At 32.9% G+C, this 19911-nt stretch overlaps 1 long non-coding RNA gene across 1 annotated transcript in view; it reads left to right on the top strand.

Moving 5' to 3' along the window:
* Positions 1-6714, top strand: part of LOC137630436 (uncharacterized) — a 170645-nt gene extending 163931 nt beyond the window's left edge. Inside the window, exon 3 of the long non-coding RNA XR_011041716.1 lies at positions 6582-6714. This is a non-coding gene — a long non-coding RNA (uncharacterized lncRNA). The remainder of the gene's footprint in view (positions 1-6581) is intronic.
* The last annotated feature ends 13197 nt before the right edge of the window (positions 6715-19911 follow it).

The following is a 19911-nucleotide window of genomic DNA, read 5'->3' on the forward strand; positions in this document are numbered from 1 at the left end:
AATGATTTAATCTTAATTATAACACACCACAGAGAAATTGCGTTTCCAAGACTAGAAAATAAGATTTTAGAGTTTCCGAAAAAGAATTCCCGTCATAATGCAGTATTTTTATGTGGGGTTTCTTAGATTTTAGAAGATTATACGAGAACCATTCTTTTATCTCTTATTAGATCATTCTGAATAAAATGAAAAGAATACCCATGGTTCAGTTAGTCATATTTATTTTGTTTTCCGTGTACCAAAGAAATTCGAAATCCGATAGGATAACGTCTATTCCACAGAAAAAAAAAAAAAAAAACACAAAAACGTTAATTTCACATACCATAATCCTTAGGGATGTGGTTAGCAATGTTTTGCAATGAGCACTAAAAAAGCTAACAGCGAGTTAGTTATACAGAACTGGGTGATTAGTAAATATTTTTCTTAATCTACATCAACTTAAATTTATGGTCAATCTCATTGGGTTGAGGAATAACGCTGCACAGCCTTTTAGAAATTAGAATAAAGCTTTTATTAGCCTAGCATTTTGTAATTCGTCCCTTTTATATTCTGTATTACGTCGTAATTCGGATTATTCGATACATTCAAAAGATCACCAATTCGCCTATTCACCTAAAGCATAAATGACACAACTTCCGAGAAAAAAAAAACAAGTATAAAACCAGCCTTGGTTAAAGTGCCATCATACTTACAGGGTAAACGCATTATCCCAGATAGCTCGAATACCCAGAAACTGTGACATCCAAGTAAGAGAGACACCACTGAGCAAGATGGCGTCTTACCAACAAGAGTACCATGCAACTGTGAGCAGCTCGTTGCTGGAAGCCATTTCAGTAATGTCTCTCGCGTGGAAAACGTTCAACCAGAGACTGGATAGAAAATTCAAATGAAAAGGTTTCTGTGCCCTGAGATGCAGATCGTTTACTGGGAATTTGGACAGGGAGATATTTAGTTAAGTGGGTCGTTGCCACTCCACCCTCTTTGCCCACATGCAAAGAAAGGAATTGCAATTCAATTGAGAAGCATTAAAAGATGCTGTTCAGAGGCTTCTTGCAAAAACCTTGTCTTGAATCGTATCTATAGAATGGATTTTTTTTTTATTACAGCAAACGATCTTTCCTTGCACAGTAAAAGTAATCCGTATCAGAATTACACTTTCTTCAAATTATTAACAGTCGTACCAATTGTATGAATGTCCTCTGTCCTATTTTTAGCATACTCGCCCACTACACTTCATTAGATTACCTTCTTTGATTCTTTCCTGCCTTCAGCTCTCTCTCTCTCTCTCTCTCTCTCTCTCTCTCTCTCTCTCTCTCTCTCTCTCTGCTTCACCTTATTCCAAGCGTTGGGCGGAAATTCGAGCGTGCGAGGAAGGGCCGTGGCATGGCTTATCTCCTTCTTAAATGGGGTTTTTCAACCAATCTATCTCAAGCTGAAAATAAAAAAAGGAAGGTGATTTCTCTTTGAAATTCTCAGTCAGGGGTTTGTCCTTTCTTACCACATTTATTCCATCAAATTTTATGTTTCTCTCTTCCTTTTTCTCATAGCTTGTCCCCTCTTTTGTGGAACTGAGATTTACAGCTAATTTTTGTTTGTTTTATAAGATGATTCCAAAGATATAAAAAGAAACACGTTAACGCAAAAGGGAAAGTTTTATTGTATTTTCTATAGTTTTTAATCGTTTTTAAATAGATAGTACTAGATATGTAAAACGTTTAGTATAAGAATCCACATTATTCTTCTAGGCACAGGAATATTGGTTTTAGTTATATTTCATTTTCATCAATTTTTATATTTATCGCTATATCCTTTGGCAAAACAAAGGCATGTACCTTTGTGGAGTTACCTGTGAAATATGTTTAATAATCCATTGTTACTTCCACAGAGCTACAGGTTTGTACAGAAATTCATTCGACAAATACTGAGGTGAGCTTTTGCCAACAATATCTATCCTTGAAATGTTTTTGAAGTGTTTATTTACCATAAAGTAAGATGAATATTCTTTTCGTAAGTTCGAGAGCAGAACAACGGAGGATTTTTCCTTTAGTCTGTTTCCTTTGTCGACATCACCAAGTGTGAAATATATCGGATTCTTCACAGCTTCATAAGAAAATTAATCTCGCCCATAACTAATTAGTGATAAGATATATTAAGGACCAATAACTACTATAGATAATTTTTGTTTTAGGAAAGTTTTTTTTTTAATATAACGTAATTTCATTTTAAAATTGATAAACTTGATTACAGCCTAATATAAGGATTAAGTGAATATAATCAATTGAAAAATAGATTATGATACAGCTTCGTGGAATAAGTCATTTAAAATTTGTGTTTGTCGGAAGATTGATTGAACACAATACAGCTTCGTAACTTGCATTTAAAAATTTCATCAAAGAAGAATGGCCAAAGCTACCTCAACTTTTTTAGTTAAACTTAGAACTCGTAAATATCACCATTGGATCTTTCATCACCTATTGAAGAGTAATTATGCCCTTCATAGCTTCATGGTTAATGAATTGTTCTAGTAGACCATGAAGAGACCAACGAAATATGATACAGATTAATTGTAACTTCATCCCTCTTGTTATTTGTTGAATCTTTATGGAAAATTAGTCCTATTACGGCATCATAAAAAATTTATGAATCCGTTACTCTCAATGAAAAACTAGGAGACCAATGGTAGTTTTTGAAAACCGAAATATAAATCAGCCAGATCTATTACATGTTTTGGAATAGCCATTCAAAATTTTAGATTCTCTGAAAGGCAAGTGGCGTCAAGAACAGCTTCATGGAGAGGTCATCTGAATCTGTCAAAGTTTCAAGAAAATACAAATCCATTAGAGCTTCATGGCAAAAACAGCTTGCATTAACATGAATACTAATTATAACCCTCAATACTTCATGAAAAGATTAATCTCATCGTTTAAGCATAATGGGAAGACTGATCTGACCTGCTAGAGGTTTTAGAGTAAGAAATATCTTCATGGAAACACCAATAGGATCTATTATAGCTTCATGATAAGACAGGTCTGATCTGGTGAAGCTTCAAGAGGAAGGTCTGTCCCAAGGTAAATGGAGGGGGCTGTAATTTGATCACTGGTAATGGATGAAAATGGGAAAGGGATATTAGATATCCATAAATTCACTCTGGAGTTTAGTGGCCTCATAAATCTATCACTGGCAGCCCATTCATTCCCAGCCAAGTCTTGAGGCTTTGTGTCAACGTTGGATGGGAGGTCCTATGTGAAAGGTCGTTCTGATAGGGATAATTTAGTCATTAGTCTCTCTCTCTCTCTCTCTCTCTCTCTCTCTCTCTCTCTCTCTCTCTCTCTCTCTCTCTCTCTCTCTCTCTCTCTCTCTTATTTTCCGTGAATAATGCGTTACAACTATGTTTTTTTTTTTTAAACTAATCTTAGAATTTTTAAGTGATATTTTTTTGCATCCGTTTGTCCGTAAGACAATGTTTTTAACACGAATCGTTTTTCATTAGTTTCTTTCTACTATTATTTACTTTGAAATAAAAACTTATTTTCCTACAATGGCCGATATTATGTTTCACTACGATGCCTGAAGCTAAAGACTTTTCCATGGAAATAGTCTTTAATGAAGCTGATAATGTTTTGAGTAAAATGATCTGTTTAAGAGTTTACAAAGCGCAGTTAATTAAAAAGGGAACGGAAAATGCTATTGACACCGTCATCGATTTTTCATGATTGAGTCGAAGAGCCTTTGTTGATTGCGCTAAAATATTCTTTTGTTCTTTCATTGAGGATTCATGGAAAAAGGATTTTTACCTGCTTTTTCAGTTCAATTTTTATCTCCCGATGAAGATACATTGGATACGTTTTTCGTTTATTTTCGAAACGCTCGTCTGTTTCTTGATTCGGGATTCGTTAAAAGGTTTCGTTATTTTTTTTTTCCATTCTGTAAATACTCCATCAGTCTTTCATTTAAGGCTGACTCACTGCAAAGGGCGTGTTTTTTTTATGAATAGGATTATCTCTTTCATCCTCGTTTCTCTTTCCGTCCGCCAAGGTCCACACTTAACTTCCATGGCCGTAAAGGCATTAACGCCTCATTCGCTTTCCATTTCAATTCCTGTTCATATTCCGGTTTCATTGCATGTTTGTGATGGTTTCGAAATGCCATCAATTTGAGACTAACTCTGTTGTGTGTGTGTGTGTGTGTGAGAGAGAGAGAGAGAGAGAGAGAGAGAGAGAGAGAGAGAGAGAGAGAGAGAGAGAGATAATAAAATACATTCTATCTCTAATTTTATGTATAGCAATTTTCTTCACTATGTCTTTGCACAAGATCTTCTCTTTCCCTCGAGTGTATATGCTGTCAATTATGGTGAATTTATGGATTAAATTTCAAGTACCAAAGTAAATTAATCTTTGATGAAAAAGTAAATTTGGCCCTTTTTGAATCTGCACATAAAATGGTTAACGGTTGCATGAACTACAGATTGTTTCCTGTAGTTATTTCAGAACAGAGCCTATATAAAACTTGCATGTAAGATCTATGAATTCTTGAAACCACAAACTTTATGTTCAAGTCTTATCTACTAAGTCAAAGAAGGCAGTTATCCAGATAAACTAGCCTAATTTTTAGGCCATCTTTTAGAAATCCCAAAATTTTCATTGCTAGTTTTCAGTGTCCGGCATATTCATTTGAATGCAGAACGTATGATTAGATGTAATTGAATTAAAACATAAAAATTTATATGTAAAACAACCTCTTTTATACGAGGTGGTTTATGTGCAGTTGATCTCTTTCAGCGCAATATATATGAAGTCATATAGCTGTAGAATATACATACACATTTTCGTCTTAAGAGTTATTGAACATTGTAAGAAATGAATAAGTTATCTTCAAAATAACCTCTTTGATTATTCCATATTGGAGATCATCATATCTTATGGCTCCTATTTCGAAACCATAATAGGGCGTGGTTGTTTGCCTCTCTGAGGTCTTGATATGAGCAATGAGGGCCCAGTTGGCATCCTCGTAGGATGTGTTCCATTGTTTGTGGTGTTGCCCCGCATGAACATTCAGGGCTGGTGGATAACCCCCATTTGTGGCTGTTATCTCAAGTTTTGTCAGCCAGAGATGAAATTCCTATTAAGAATTAGATGTTACGAAGTTAGTATATCCTATTGTGTTGCTAAGTGTTATCATCATAGCGTCCCCTGCTGTTAAACTTTTTGGGATTATGAAGAATGATACATTTAGATAATTTTGAAAGCATTTGCTTATATTTCTAATAGCTGTAAGTTATAATAAAGTAATCTTACGAAATTCCAAGATGGAAATCAGACCAAAACCAAGATTAACTAAATGATTGACGGATATCGAATGCCAAAAGAAATTCGCCGTATAATTTCAGCTTCTTTTTCCAGAATCACAATTAAAGTTTTTGACAGAGTATCTCAGATACAGATATTTCCTGCGATTATACATAACCAGTTCGTTACTTGGTGTGTTACAGATGTCAAATACAGCGGTAACGTATAAATCGGTTTCTTTTGATCATTGTAAACTTGAAATGAAATGCGCGATTTAAAGATTTGTCGAACATTTGTTTGCTTATAATGCAACAAGCACGCTGTTGCTTTTAAATCATTCTCTTTTTCCTTTGCTATTTAAGTGAATAATTTACAACTACAATTTAGTGGCTATCAACTGTGTAACCCCATTCTCTGATTGTACAGTATTGCCGATAGACAAAAGAAACTTCACAAAATTATGTAGCAATGAGAACCGTTTGGTGTTTTCATTCTTTGATATGAAAACAAGCGAAAATGATTTGATTTCCATTCATCAAAGACACTACGTTCGTATATTTCTCACTTTACCCTATTTTATCAGTCTTTATCAGTGGTTGTGTTTGCACCCGCTTGATATTACAGGAATATATGCTGTATATATTGTATGTGATAAGAGACAATACAATCACTCTTCACCTTTGCGTTTGGTTTTCTTAAACATTAATTCTAATACATCTCTTACTCAAACGTGGGACATAATTAAAACTTAATTGAAAAGGATGTTTACTCCCACAAGATTTTAGGACCCAGAAAGTGTTGAAATTTGTGTTGTCTCCATGTTTAAGTAATTTGTAAGTGAAATTTTTTAAACTAAACCGGTTTTGCTTTATTGCTTATATATATATATATATATATATATATATATATATATATATATATATATATATATATATATATATATATATATATATATATATATATATATGTGTGTGTGTGTGTGTGGGGGGGGAGGGGTGGTGGATGTGTGTGTACATATATTAATAAATATACAGTATATATATATGTATATATATATATATATATATATATATATATATATATATATATATATATATATATATTTATATAAATATATATATATAAATATATATATATATATATATATATATATATATATATATATATATATATATATATATATATATATATATATATATATGTTTGTGTGTGTATATGTCTGAGGACTTTATTGTGCAGTGGACTAGTAACGGCTTATGATGATATATACACTGTACTCTTTATTTGCTCTTTCAGATAAGGCCAGATATATAACATGAACAATAGTAGGCCCATTCTTCACTAGAGATAGCACATCGCGAGAGATATGTCATCCGACAATCATTTCAAATTCCTAATTCCCGGATAGACTGCGAGTGGCCTTTGAAAAGTACATATTTTATCTTGATAAATGAAGAATATTTCACTTGTTGTGATCTACAGTCTTTACGGCCGCACTTGTTCAAAGGTAGGAAAAAGGCTATGATTTTACATATCCTAGATTAAATATAATTTCTGTGCATTTAAGGTATGCAGGATCGGGACTGTATGGTTAGTGATTAATATGTGTTAATTATGCTATATTTTATATTAACGTTCTTAGTAACATTCTAAGCTTAGTAAAAGGGACACTATATATTTTACACTTCATAAATTTGGTAAAAGGGCACTAGCGTTTTACCCTAGTAAGAGTGACTAGTTTTTTTTACACTCCACAAAATTAGTAAGAGTGACACTAGTTTTTATAACCTCAACAAACTTAGTAGGACTGACACTTTTTTTTACCCTCCACAAAGTTAGTAAGAGGGCACTAGTGTTTTATGCTACACAAAGTTAGTAAGAGTGGCACTATTTTTTTACCCTACACAAAGTTAGTAAGAGTGCACTAGTGTTTTACCCTATACATAGTTAGTATGAGTGGCACTAGTTATTTACCCTACACAAAGTTAGTAGGAGTGGCACTAGTTTTTTACCCTCCACAACCTTAGTAAGAGTGCACTAGTGTTTTACCCTCAACAAAATTAGGAAAATTGGCACTGTTTTTTACCCTCCACAAAGTTAGTAAGAGTGCACTAGTGTTTTACCCACAACAAAATTAGGAAAATTGGTACTGTTTTTAACCCTCCACAAAGTTAGTAAGAGTGCACTAGTGTTTTACCCTATACATTGTTAGTATGAGTGGCACTAGTTATTTACCCTACAGAAAGTTAGTAAGAGTGGCACTAGTTTCATACCCTCCACAAAGTTAGTAAGATTGCACTAGTGTTTTACACTACACATAGTAAGAGTGGCACTAGATATTTACCCTACTAAAAGTTAGTAAGAGTTGCACTTATTTTTTACGCTACACAGAGTTGGTAAGAGTTAATTGGTGTTTTACAGTAAACAAAGTTAGTTAGAGTGGCACTAGTAAAGTAAATTTGGCCCTTTTTGAATCTGCACATAAAATGGTTAAGGGTTGCATGAAACTACAGATTGTTTCCTGTGACTATTTCGAACAGATCCTATATAAAACTTGCATGTAAGATCTGTAAATTCTTGAAACCACAAACTTTGTGTTAAAGTCTTATCTACTAAGTCAAAGAAGGCAGTTATCCAGATAAACTAGCCTATTTTTTAGGGCATCTTTTAGAAATCTGAAAATTTTCATTACTAGTTTTCAGTGTCCGACATATTCGTTTGAATGCAAAATGTATGATTAGATGTAATTGCATTAAAACATAGTAATTTGTATGTAAAACAACTTCTTTTATACGAGGTGTTTTATGTGCAGTTGATCTCTTTCAGCGTAATATATATGAAGTCATATAGCTGTAGAATATTCATACACATGTTTGTCTAAAGAGTTATTGAACATTGTAAGAAATGAATAAGGTATCTTCAAAATAACCTATTTGATTATTCCATATTAGAGATCATCATATCTTATGGCTCCAATTTCGAAACCATAATAGGGCGTGGTTGTTTGCTTTTATGAGGTCCTGATAAGAGCAATGAGGGCCCAGTTGGCATCCTCGTAGGATGTGTTCCATTGTTTGTGGTGTTGCCCCACATGAACATTCAGGGCTGGTGGATAACCCCCATTTGTGGCTATTATCTCAAGTTTTGTCAGTCAGAGATGAAATTCCTATTAAGAATTAGACAGATGTTACGAGGTTAGTATATCCTATTGTGTTGCTAAGTGTTATCATCATAGCGTCCCCTGCTGTTAAACTTTTTGGGATTATGAAGAATGATACATTTAGATCATTTTAAAAGCATTTGCTTATATTTCCAGTAGCTGTAAGTTATAATAAAGTAATCTTACGAAATTCCAAGATGGAAGTTGGACCAAAACCAAGATTATCTAAATGATTGACGGATATCGAATGCCAAAAGAAATTCTCGTATAATTTCAGCATCTTTTTCCAGAATTGCAATTAAAGTTTTTGACAAAGTATCTCTGATATAGATATTTCCTGCGATTATACATAACCAGTTAGTTACTTGGTGTGTTACAGATGTCAAATACAGCGGTAACGTATAAATCGGTTTCTTTTGATCATTGTAAACTTGAAATGAAATGCGCGATTTAAAGATTTGTCGAAAATTTGTTTGCTTATAATGCAACAAGCACGCTGTTGCTATTAAATCATTTTCTTTTTCCTTTGCTATTTAAGTGAATAATTTACATACAATTTAGTGGCTATCAACTGTGTAACCCCATTCTCTGAATGTACAGTATTGCCGATAGACAAAAGAAACTTCCCAAAATTATGTACTTGTATTCTAGCAATGAGAACCGTTTGGTGTTTTCATTCTTTGATATGAAAACAAGCGAAAATAATTGGATTTCCATTCATCAAAGACACTACGTTCGTATATTTCTCACTTTACCCTATTTTATCAGTCTTTATCAGTGGTTGTGTTTGCACCCGCTTGATATTACAGGAATATATGCTGTATATATTGTATGTGACAAGAGACAATACAATCACTCTTCACCTTTGCGTTTGGTTTTCTTAAACGTTAATTCTAATACATATCTTACTCAAACGTGGGACATAATTAAAACTTAATTGAAAAGGATGCTTACTCTCATGATTTTAGGACCCAGAAAGTTTTGTCTCCAAGTTTAAGTAATTTGTAAGTGAAGTTTTTGAAACTACACCAGTTTTGCTTTATTGCTTATATATATCTATCTAACTATCTATCCATATATATATATATATATATATATATATATATATATATATATATATATATATATATATACTGTATGTATATATATATATATATATGTATATATATATACATATACTCTATATATATATATATATATATATATATATATATATATATATATATATATATATATATATATATATACCGTATATATCTATCTATCTATCTATATATATATATATATATATATATATATATATATATATATATATATATACCGTATATATCTATATATCTATATATATGTATGTGTGTGTATGGGGGGGTGTGTGGGTGGATGTGTGTATATATAATAATAATAATATGTATGTATATATATATACATACATAATATATATATATATATATATATATATATATATATATATACATATATATATATTTATATATGATTGTGTGTGTCTGAGGACTTTATTGTGCAGTGGACTAGTAACGGCTGTTGATGATATATACACTGTACTCTTTATTTGCTCTTTCAGATAAGGCCTGATATGTAACATGAATAATAGTAGGTCCATTCTTCACTAGAGATAGCACATCGCGAGAGATATGTCATCCGACAATCATTTTAAATTCCGAATTCCGGATAGACTGCGAGTGACCTTTGAAAAGTACATATTTTATCTTGATGAATGAAGAATATTTCACATGTTATGATATACTGTATTTACGGCCGCACTTGTTCAAAGGTAGGAAAACGGCTATGATTTTACATATCCTAGATTGAATATAATTTCTGTGCATTTAAGGTATGCGGGATCGGGACAGTATGGTTAGTGATGAATAGGTGTTATTTATGCTATATTTTATATTAACGTTTTTAGTAAAAATTTAAGCTTAGTAAAAGTGACACTATATCTTTTACACTTCACAAATTTGGTAAAAGGGCACTAGCTTTTTACCCTACACAAAATTGGTAAGAGTGGCACTATTTTTTGAACCTCCACAAACTTAGTAGGACTGGCATTATTTTTTTTACCCTCCACAAAGTTAGTAACAGGGCACTAGTGTTTTATGCTACATAAAGTTAGTAAAACTGGCACTATTTTTTTACCCTACACAAAGTTAGTAAGAGTGAACTAGTGTTTTACCCTCAACAAAATTAGGAAAATTGGCACTGTTCTTTACCCTTCACAAAGTTAGTAAGAGTGGCACTAGTTTCTTACCCTCCACAAAGTTAGTAAGAGTGCACTAGTGTTTTACCCTACACCTAGTAAGAGTGGCACTAGATATTTACCCTACAAAAAGTTATTAAGAGTTGCACTTATTTTTTTTACACTACACAGAGTTAGTAAGAGTTTACTAGTGTTTTACACTACACAAAGTTAGTAACAGTGGCACTAGTTTTTTCACCCTCCACAAAGTTAGTAAGAGTGCACTATTATTTTCCCCCACACAAAGTTAGTAAGAGTAGCACCAGTTTTTTACCCTCCACAAAGTTAGAATGAGTAGCACTACTTTTTTTTACTCTCCACAAAGTTAGTAAGAGTGGTACGGTTTTTTTTACACTCCACAAAGTTAGTAAGAGTGTTACTAGATTTTTTTGCACTCCACAAAGTTAGTAAGAATAGAGATAGTTTTTGTACCATCCACAAAGTTAGAGTGGCACTAGTTTTTTACCCGCCGCAAAGTTAGTAAGAGGGACACTAGATTTTTTACCTTCCACAAAGTTAGAGCAGCACTAGCTTTTTACCCTCCACAAAGTTAGTAAGAGTGGTACTAGTTTTTACCATCCACAAAGTTAGTAAGAGTAGCAATAGTTTTTTTTTACCATCCACAAAGTTAGAGTGGCCCTAGTTTTTTACCCTCCCACAAAGTTGGTAAGAGTGATCCTGTTTTTTGCCCTTCACAGAGTTAGTAAGAGTGCACTATAATTTTACCGCATATAAAGTAAGAGTGGCCCTGATTTTTTTTTTCACTACACAAAATTAGTAAGAGAGTATTGGTGATTTACCCTACACAGTTAGTAAGTGGCACTAGAATTTTACCCTCCACAAAGTTAGTAGGAGTGCACTGGTTTTTTTTACCCTCCACAAAGTTAGTAAGAGTAGCACTAGTTTGTTTTACCATCCACAAAGTTAGTAATAGTGGCACTAGTATTTTACCCTCTTCAAAGGTAGTAAGAGTGGCGCTAGTTTTTTTTACCCTCCACAAAGTTAGTAAGAGGGGCTATAGTTTTTTTACTCTTCACAAATTTAGTAAGAGTAGCACTAGTTTTTTTTTTCCCTCCACAAAGTTAGTAAGAGGGCCACTAGTGTTTTACCCTCCACAAAGTTAGTAAGAGTTGCACTAGTTTTTTTTACCATCCACAAAATTAGTAAAAGGAACTAGTATTTTTACCCTCCACAAAGTTAGTAAGAGGGGCTATAGTTTTTTTACTCTTCACAAATTTAGTAAGAGTGGCACTAGTTTTTTACAATCCACAAAGTTACTAAGAGTGGCACTAGTTTTGTACCCTCCACAAAGTTAGTAAAAGTGGCAATATTTTTTACCCTCCACAAAGTTAGTAAGAGTGGCAATATTTTTTACCCTCCACAAAGTTAGTAAGAGTGGCACTAGTTTTTTTACCCTTTACAAATCAGTAAGGGTGGCACTAGTTTTTTTACCCTTTACAAATCAGTAAGGGTGGCACTAGTTTTTTACCCTCCACAAAGTTAGTAAAAGTGGTACTAGTTTTTTACCCTCCACAAAGTTAGTCAGAGTGAAACTAGTTTTTTACCCTCCACAAAGTTAGTAAGAGTGAAACTAGTTTTTTACCCTCCACAAAGTTAGTAAGAGTGAAACTAGTTTTTTACCCTCCACAAAGTTAGTAAGAGTGAAACTAGTTTTTTACCCTCCACAAAGTTAGTAAGAGTGAAACTAGTTTTTTACCCTCCACAAAGTTAGTAAGAGTGAAACTAGTTTTTTTACCCTCCACAAAGTTAATAAGCGTGAAACTTGGTTACACTACAATTTATACACGTGTAACAACTTTACAAAAAAAAACAAAAAAAAAAAAGAAAAAAAAAAAACAACGCAGGATTAATTTGTTAGTAGACATGGAATATAAAAAGTTTAGCTTGTATTATATTCGATATATACAGTTGGACATGAATTTCTGGTACACCCTGCTCTGAGATAGTGCACCTACCCATAGCCTTTTTGCGTGGAAAGTTCCTGTGATTACCCCAGCCCATCACCTCTGTCAGCTCTCCTTACAGTAGCTTTTTTATTACTCGCCGTTAAGTTAAGATGAACTTTTCCGGAGAAAGGTACTCCAGGGACTCCTGCGATCAACTGTACGGCATATATGGTAGTAGGTTGGCCGGGGCACCAGCCGCCTGTTGAGATAGTACCACTAGAGAGTTATGGGGTCCTTTGACTGGCCAGACAGTACTACATTGGATCTTTCTCTCTGGTTACGATTCTTTCCCTTTGCCTACACAGACACCGAATAGTCTGGCCTATTCTTTACAGATTCTCCTCTGTCCTCATACACCTAACAACACTGAGATTACCAAACAATTATTCTTCTTCTCCCAAGGTGTTAACTACTAAACTGTATTTGTTCAGTGGCCACTTTCTTCTTGGTAGGAGCAGAAGAGGCTCCTTAGCTATGGTAAGCAGCTCTTCTAAGAGAAGGACACTCCAAAATCAAACCATTGTTCTCTAGTCTTGGGTAGTGCCATAGCCTCTGTACCATGGTGTTCCACTGTCTTGGGTTAGAGTTCTCTTGCTTGAGGGTACACTCGGGAACACTGTTCTATCTAGTTTCTCTTCCTCTTGTTTTGTCAAAGTTTTTATAGTTTATATAGGAAATATTTATTTCAATGTTTTTGCTATTCTTAAATTATTTAATTTTCCATGTTTCCTTTCCTCACTGGGCTATTTTCCCTGTTGGAGCCCCTGGGCTTATAGCATCCTACTTTTCCAACTAGGGTTGTAGCTTAGCATTTAATAATGATAATAATATTGGAGAATATGGAACACGCCTATTGATAATGCTAAATGGGAGGAACCATTGCCTAAACGACCGACTTATTCATTATCCATGACATGACCCTTTCAACAGACTTTATTTAAACTTTACAAATATTTGTATATTGGGCATATTTTTAAAATTATTACTACTGAATGAATTAGAATAATTTATAATTCAAAGATTGCAAATAAGGCAGATTTATTGATACAGATCACTTAAAACGAGATATTTTAAATCGTAATGGTTGGAAAAGTTAAAATGTTCGAGAGAAATATAACTGATAAGTTCATCATTAGTTAAATGAAGATAATAAAAAGGAGACAAATTGACAAAGATAAATGTAACTGTGTGACATTAATTGTTTTCTCTTGCTATGTTGTACCACCCATGCAGATGTAAAAGTTAATTCAAAGCGACTAATGCCGTAATAGTCATTCAACAGCTGTTAGCTGTGCTAATTTGATGGTTTTTCGTCCCTCATATCGCAATAGATAGTAGAAAATCGTATTAGATTAAGCATTTTGAAATGATGCTCGCCAACCCTGCACATGATTGATGAACAAAACCGAGTGTGATCGAGTTTATGTACAAGTCAGAAGAAAACAGTCAGAACTGAAATAATTAGCATTAAAAAACCATGCAAACTACTGGAAAATGATTCGTTATAATATGAACACAGTTATTAAACCTATTTGCCTCTAGGAATTCCCCTCGTGATATGGTTCAGAGAATTCGTAGGTCACCAACAGGTTGTTGACATTTGAAATAATAAACATAAAAATGTCTCTTTACGTATTCATTGCATCTAAAATGGAATTTCTTTGTATAGACTTGTATTCATCTGGTTTTTTTTCTCGTATGGATGTTATTTTCATTTTTAGAAGACTCTTGACGTCAAGCTAGGTGTGGGTAGGTATGGGAATGTTATTAGAAATTAAAGTTTTCAGACAATTTATGTTAATATGTTTATTAATAAGATGCATTGCCGTTAAAAATTTAATTACGACAGTTAATTTTCTCAAAAACGTTCTGAAGCATTTACTTGATAGGGAAAAAACGAACTGGAAGATGGATGAAATAAGAACTAATATCAATGTTTTTAAAGAGAAAATTAAAATTTTTAAAAGGTAATACATGTTTAAATAGAAGTCTGTATCAATTTCATCGTGGTAGAATTAAATATGAATCATTCTCTCTCTCTCTCTCTCTCTCTCTCTCTCTCTCTCTCTCTCTCTCTCTCTCTCTCTCTCCCGGTAGTAAATTCCAAAGCCAATGGTAAACCCCAACAAATGCGGTACTCAATTCGGTGCAATTTACTTACGGGTCATGAACACTTGGTTTTGTATCATAGATTTCACAGATTTTATGTCGCTTAGCGGAGAACGGGACCCAGAATCTTTATCTATCTCGGTATATACCTTAAGTGATTGAATATATGTATTTCAGAATCCTTATATTTCCAAATATTATAGAGGCCACAAATGTAAAAAAAAAAAAAAAAAAAAAAAAAAAAAAAAAAAAAAAAAAAAGTTTACTCTAGCCTATATATTTTGCAAATAAAAGGATTACATTTAAAAATTATATGATGTAATTAAAACTTTTGTTTATGTAAAGGTTATGGAAATCTCTGGTTTATGATTAAACTCGTTGCAATGGCTCTCTGCTCTAGCCCGGTCCTCAGTCAGCTGCTGTTATGCCTTTGTTTAAACCCATTTTCAGCTGTGGATTGTTTAAGGGATCAGATGAAATTTAGATGACTGCTTCAGGGTAATTACAGCCGAAAGCTATGACGGTTTTGGGATGTTGGGGTGTTAACAATTGCTTCCTTCAGAGAAGTCAGTCAGGATGCTGTTATGAAACAGAACAACCTACTTGGAAAAAAAGGTAGAAAAAATTATTAATAGAATAGTTCTACCAAACGTAATTGACTTTTTTTTACTTTTCATTTATCATGTGCAAATAGCCTCGTTAAATTATTTTACGTATTTTGCTGTCGGGTTAAAGTTATCCCTCTCCACTATTGAATAAATAATGCCTTGGATTCGATACTTTTGCATAAATTTTATATTCTTCGAACTCCAAAATGCCATAATTACAAGGTTCGATGACGTATTAAGATAAGAGAAAGGCATATGATTTTTCCTATTACCATAAAATAATGTTTATTTCAACTTGAGCATCTATGATTTTTTTTTTTTTTTTTTTTTACTAAAGTGGGCAATTAAAATCGTATTTTACATAACCTTTCCTTTTCCAGTATAAAATTCCATCCGGATCTTATCTCGATGTGTAGTTGCTTTCGTCAGACTGATAAGATTTGTTTAAAGTTATGACTAATTAATATACACATGAATTCTAGGTTCGACCCAATTTTTCAGAAGTTTGGTCTGCATACGTCTAAAATATTGTTCAAGTTTAGAATTTGTTTTATATAAATGACTTTTCTGCAGAAGTTACCAAACCTTGTTTAAACTCAATATTATTTACCAACATGATCATTCCTTCTCTGACGGTCGCCCAATGAGGATGGTATAAGAAAAGAAATTTCTTCAGAACCGAAGAGGTGCAGGTTTAGGTGCATTGAAATGAGATTTCCAGTGCCCTTAGACTTTAGCTCCGGATTCCCTTCTGTCTATTCATCTAATCATCATCTCGTCCGTTCTTGTGTGTTCCCCACGCCGATCAACCAATGTTTTCGTCCATTTTCAAGCTTAAAATTACTCACGAAATCTATAGCAGACTTAAGTATAGTCTCTTAGGTATGGGCCGCCAACGCAAGAGCCCGTGTCCCACACTAAATGGAACATTCAAAATCAGACCGCACAGATAGCTGACAATATTGCCACGGGAATTACTACTACTACTACTACTCTCTCTCTCTCTCTCTCTCTCTCTCTCTCTCTCTCTCTCTCTCTCTCTCTCTCTCTCTCTCTCTCTCTCTCTCTCTCTCTCATTATTTACCACATTATTTTTCTTCTATGGCTCCGTGTCTGATTAAGTTTTCATTGACAGCTTTTGTCTTTTCCGCCTTATTTTTGTTCTCGGTCTCCTACACTTCTCATTATTTCTTAAATTAATTTTTCCTCTTTTTCCTCTTCAATCTCTCACCTACCCCCTCTTCTTTTTCCTTCTCCACACTGTCTTACTCCACCCACCCCCACACCCTTCTCATTCTAGTCCCACTATGTTCTAGTTTCTTGTCCTTGCATCTTCCATCTGTGCCCTATAACGCTATCTATTTCTCAGAAAAGTAACTATTAGCTTTTATGTCAACATCGAAGCATCATATCATTTTTTGCGGAAATATAAACTTGCTGCATTTTGGATCAATTACAAAATTTGGAGTTAAATATCTAAAACTGCCCGATATTAGATGATGCTGCTTAACATTGGAATTTTAACAAGGTGAAAAATCCTATCAATAAAATGGTGATAATTAGGTTTCAAATTTATGACCGAGTTCAACAACTATGAATGGTAATGATACCGAAGTCCCAAGTGATGAAATGATCGTAATTTTAAGTATACGTATTATTCATACAGATGTAATACTGACATGCTGTGGCTAATTAGCATAATGACGTGTGGGCAATATTCGATAACATTAGAAACTTCATGTTTTAACCGTTCTTTGTAATGGTAATATCATTCCAGATAAATGAAATGGACTTTTGTAAATGATGAATGTAATAATAGTATTCCACAGGACATAGAATTTAGTTTAACCATTCTAGTTTGCGGTAATTGAATACTGATATATTTGCCTGGAATGTAGTTCCAGATGTTATACAGCCTTTTTTTTTTTTTTTTTTTTTTTTTTTTTTTTTTTTTTTTTTTAACCTGGTAAATGGGTTGTAACCATGATTAAAAACTTAATGCTGGGCACCTACTTTTGAGTTTAATTTTCAGTTAGTGTATTAATCACTTATTCAATAGAAGACACTATTGTTGCTTAAATACCCAGTGAATCTCCCCCCCCCCCTCTCTCTCTCTCTCTCTCTCTCTCTCTCTCTCTCTCTCTCTCTCTCTCTCTCTCTCTCTCTCTGATGGAATACTTTGACAGCAGGTCATGAAAGAGTCATGTATTTCTCTCTCTCTCTCTCTCTCTCTCTCTCTCTCTCTCTCTCTCTCTCTCTGATGAAATACTTTGACAGCAGGTCATGAAAGAGAGTCATGTATCTCTCTCTCTCTCTCTCTCTCTCTCTCTCTCTCTCTCTCTCTCTCTCTCTCTCTCTCTCTCTCTCTCTCTCTCTCGTTTGGGCCGCTGAAAATAGTTAAAATATTTTGAAAACGATTTTTGAATGGCAAATAGTAAGGAACAAAATCTATAAGAGGTCATTGTTTGTGACTATGTAGAATAACAACCTTTTCCTTCTTGACTAACTTGTAAATATATTCTTATTTTTCGTCAACAGATTTGGGTATATCTGTCTTTTACCTTCGATAAGGTATCGGGAAAATTCACTACGTAATTATATATTGAATATACTCTCTAAAGCTCATGTTTCTTCGTTTCATTGTTAGGACCTTCTACCCTTCGATTAGACGTGGTCATTTGTTTTAGCATTTAGGCTTTTGTTTCCAAAACTTCTAAATCTATTAAATTTGGTGTATATATGTTTTATGTGTAATGAACTAGTTAGTTTATTACTGTGTCTCATTTCGTAAATTTTTTTCTGTTATTATTCGTTTTTATTTAAAATAATGTAACTGATTTACTTCAGCTATTACCTAAAGCTATATTCTATTTATGAGATCTATAATTACATTGGGATTTAGGAAATAATTTTTGGGATCACATAATTTTATCAATTTTGAAATGATTGGTTCTAAGATTTAGGCAATTACTCTTCCAACATATGTAACTTCTATATATATATATATATATATATATATATATATATATATATATATATATATATATACATATATATATATATATACATATATATATGTATATATATATATATACAGTATATATATATATATATATATATATATATATATATATATATATATATATATATATATGTATATGTATATATAAATAGATAGATAGATACAGTATATATATATATATATGCATATGTAGATATATAAACATATGTATGTATGTATGTATATATATACATATATTTATAAATATATATATATATATATATATATATATATATATATATATATATATATATATATATGTATGTATGTATGTGTATATATGTATATATATACACACACACACACACACACATATATATATATATATATATATATATATATATATATATATATATATATATATATATATATATATATCTGTGTATGTGTGTGTATGTATGTATGCATGTATGTATATTAGCAATTGCATTTTTGCTCTAGGTAGTTACTCCAGAAGATTAATAGCAGTCCAGCTCTCAACATGTCTTTTAGAAGTAGGCGGTTAGCTCTTTAACGTTAAGTTGAGTACCACTGAAATAACTTCTGCAACCGTTATCTTTTACCTACGGCAACAGGTGCAATGTCAACTAACTGAACGTTCCTAAAGCGTTTCGATTTGGTTTGAAATATAACCCAAAATCAAGCCATTGTTCTCTAGTTTTGGGTAGTGCTATAACCTCTGTACCATGGTCTTCCTCTGTCTTGGGTTAGAGCTCTCTTGCTTGAGGGTACACTCGGGCACACTGTTCTATCTAGTTTCTCTTCCTCTTGTTTTGTTGAAGTTTTTATAGTTTATATAGGAAATATTTATTTTAATATTACTATTCTTAAAATATTTTATTTTTCCTTGTTTCCTTTCCTCACTTGGCTATTTTCCCTGTTGGGGCCCCTGGGCTTATAGCATCCTGCTTTTCAAACTAGGGTTGTGGCTTAGCATTTAATGAAAATAATGATAATAATAGTAACCGCTGAATCTTGAATACCTTCAAATTACCATAAAATTCTAGTAATAAGTTACCTTGTTGAGTATTATTACCGAGAATAATGTGAATTACATTTAACTCCATTCATTTATTTTAATTGCATTATGATATATCATTTTTATTACCTCGTTTAATGTACGGGACTCTTGTTTGCATAAATCTCTCGCTGATGCCAATATGTTCACTATTTGCATTATTGGTCATAATCTCGCCACCTGATCGCACATGCATGTTCAGGTAATTGCAGTTGAAATTTGCAATTCCTTTAATGCAGTATTATTTTGATTTAAATAAATAGTTACACTCAAATGGAATATGTAATTAATCTTTATTAGCAATTAAGTATTCACATGTTCATATCAGTTATGATATCATCATGCTTATTGGACAGGCTATGGTTAATCCAGATAGAGGAATTGAAGGTTCACTGTCCATTGAAATTAAATGTATTTTTTTTTTCAATACATTATGAATTATGAAC

This window comes from Palaemon carinicauda, chromosome 38, assembly GCF_036898095.1.
Source record: "Palaemon carinicauda isolate YSFRI2023 chromosome 38, ASM3689809v2, whole genome shotgun sequence".
Taxonomy (NCBI): Eukaryota; Metazoa; Arthropoda; class Malacostraca; order Decapoda; family Palaemonidae; genus Palaemon; species Palaemon carinicauda.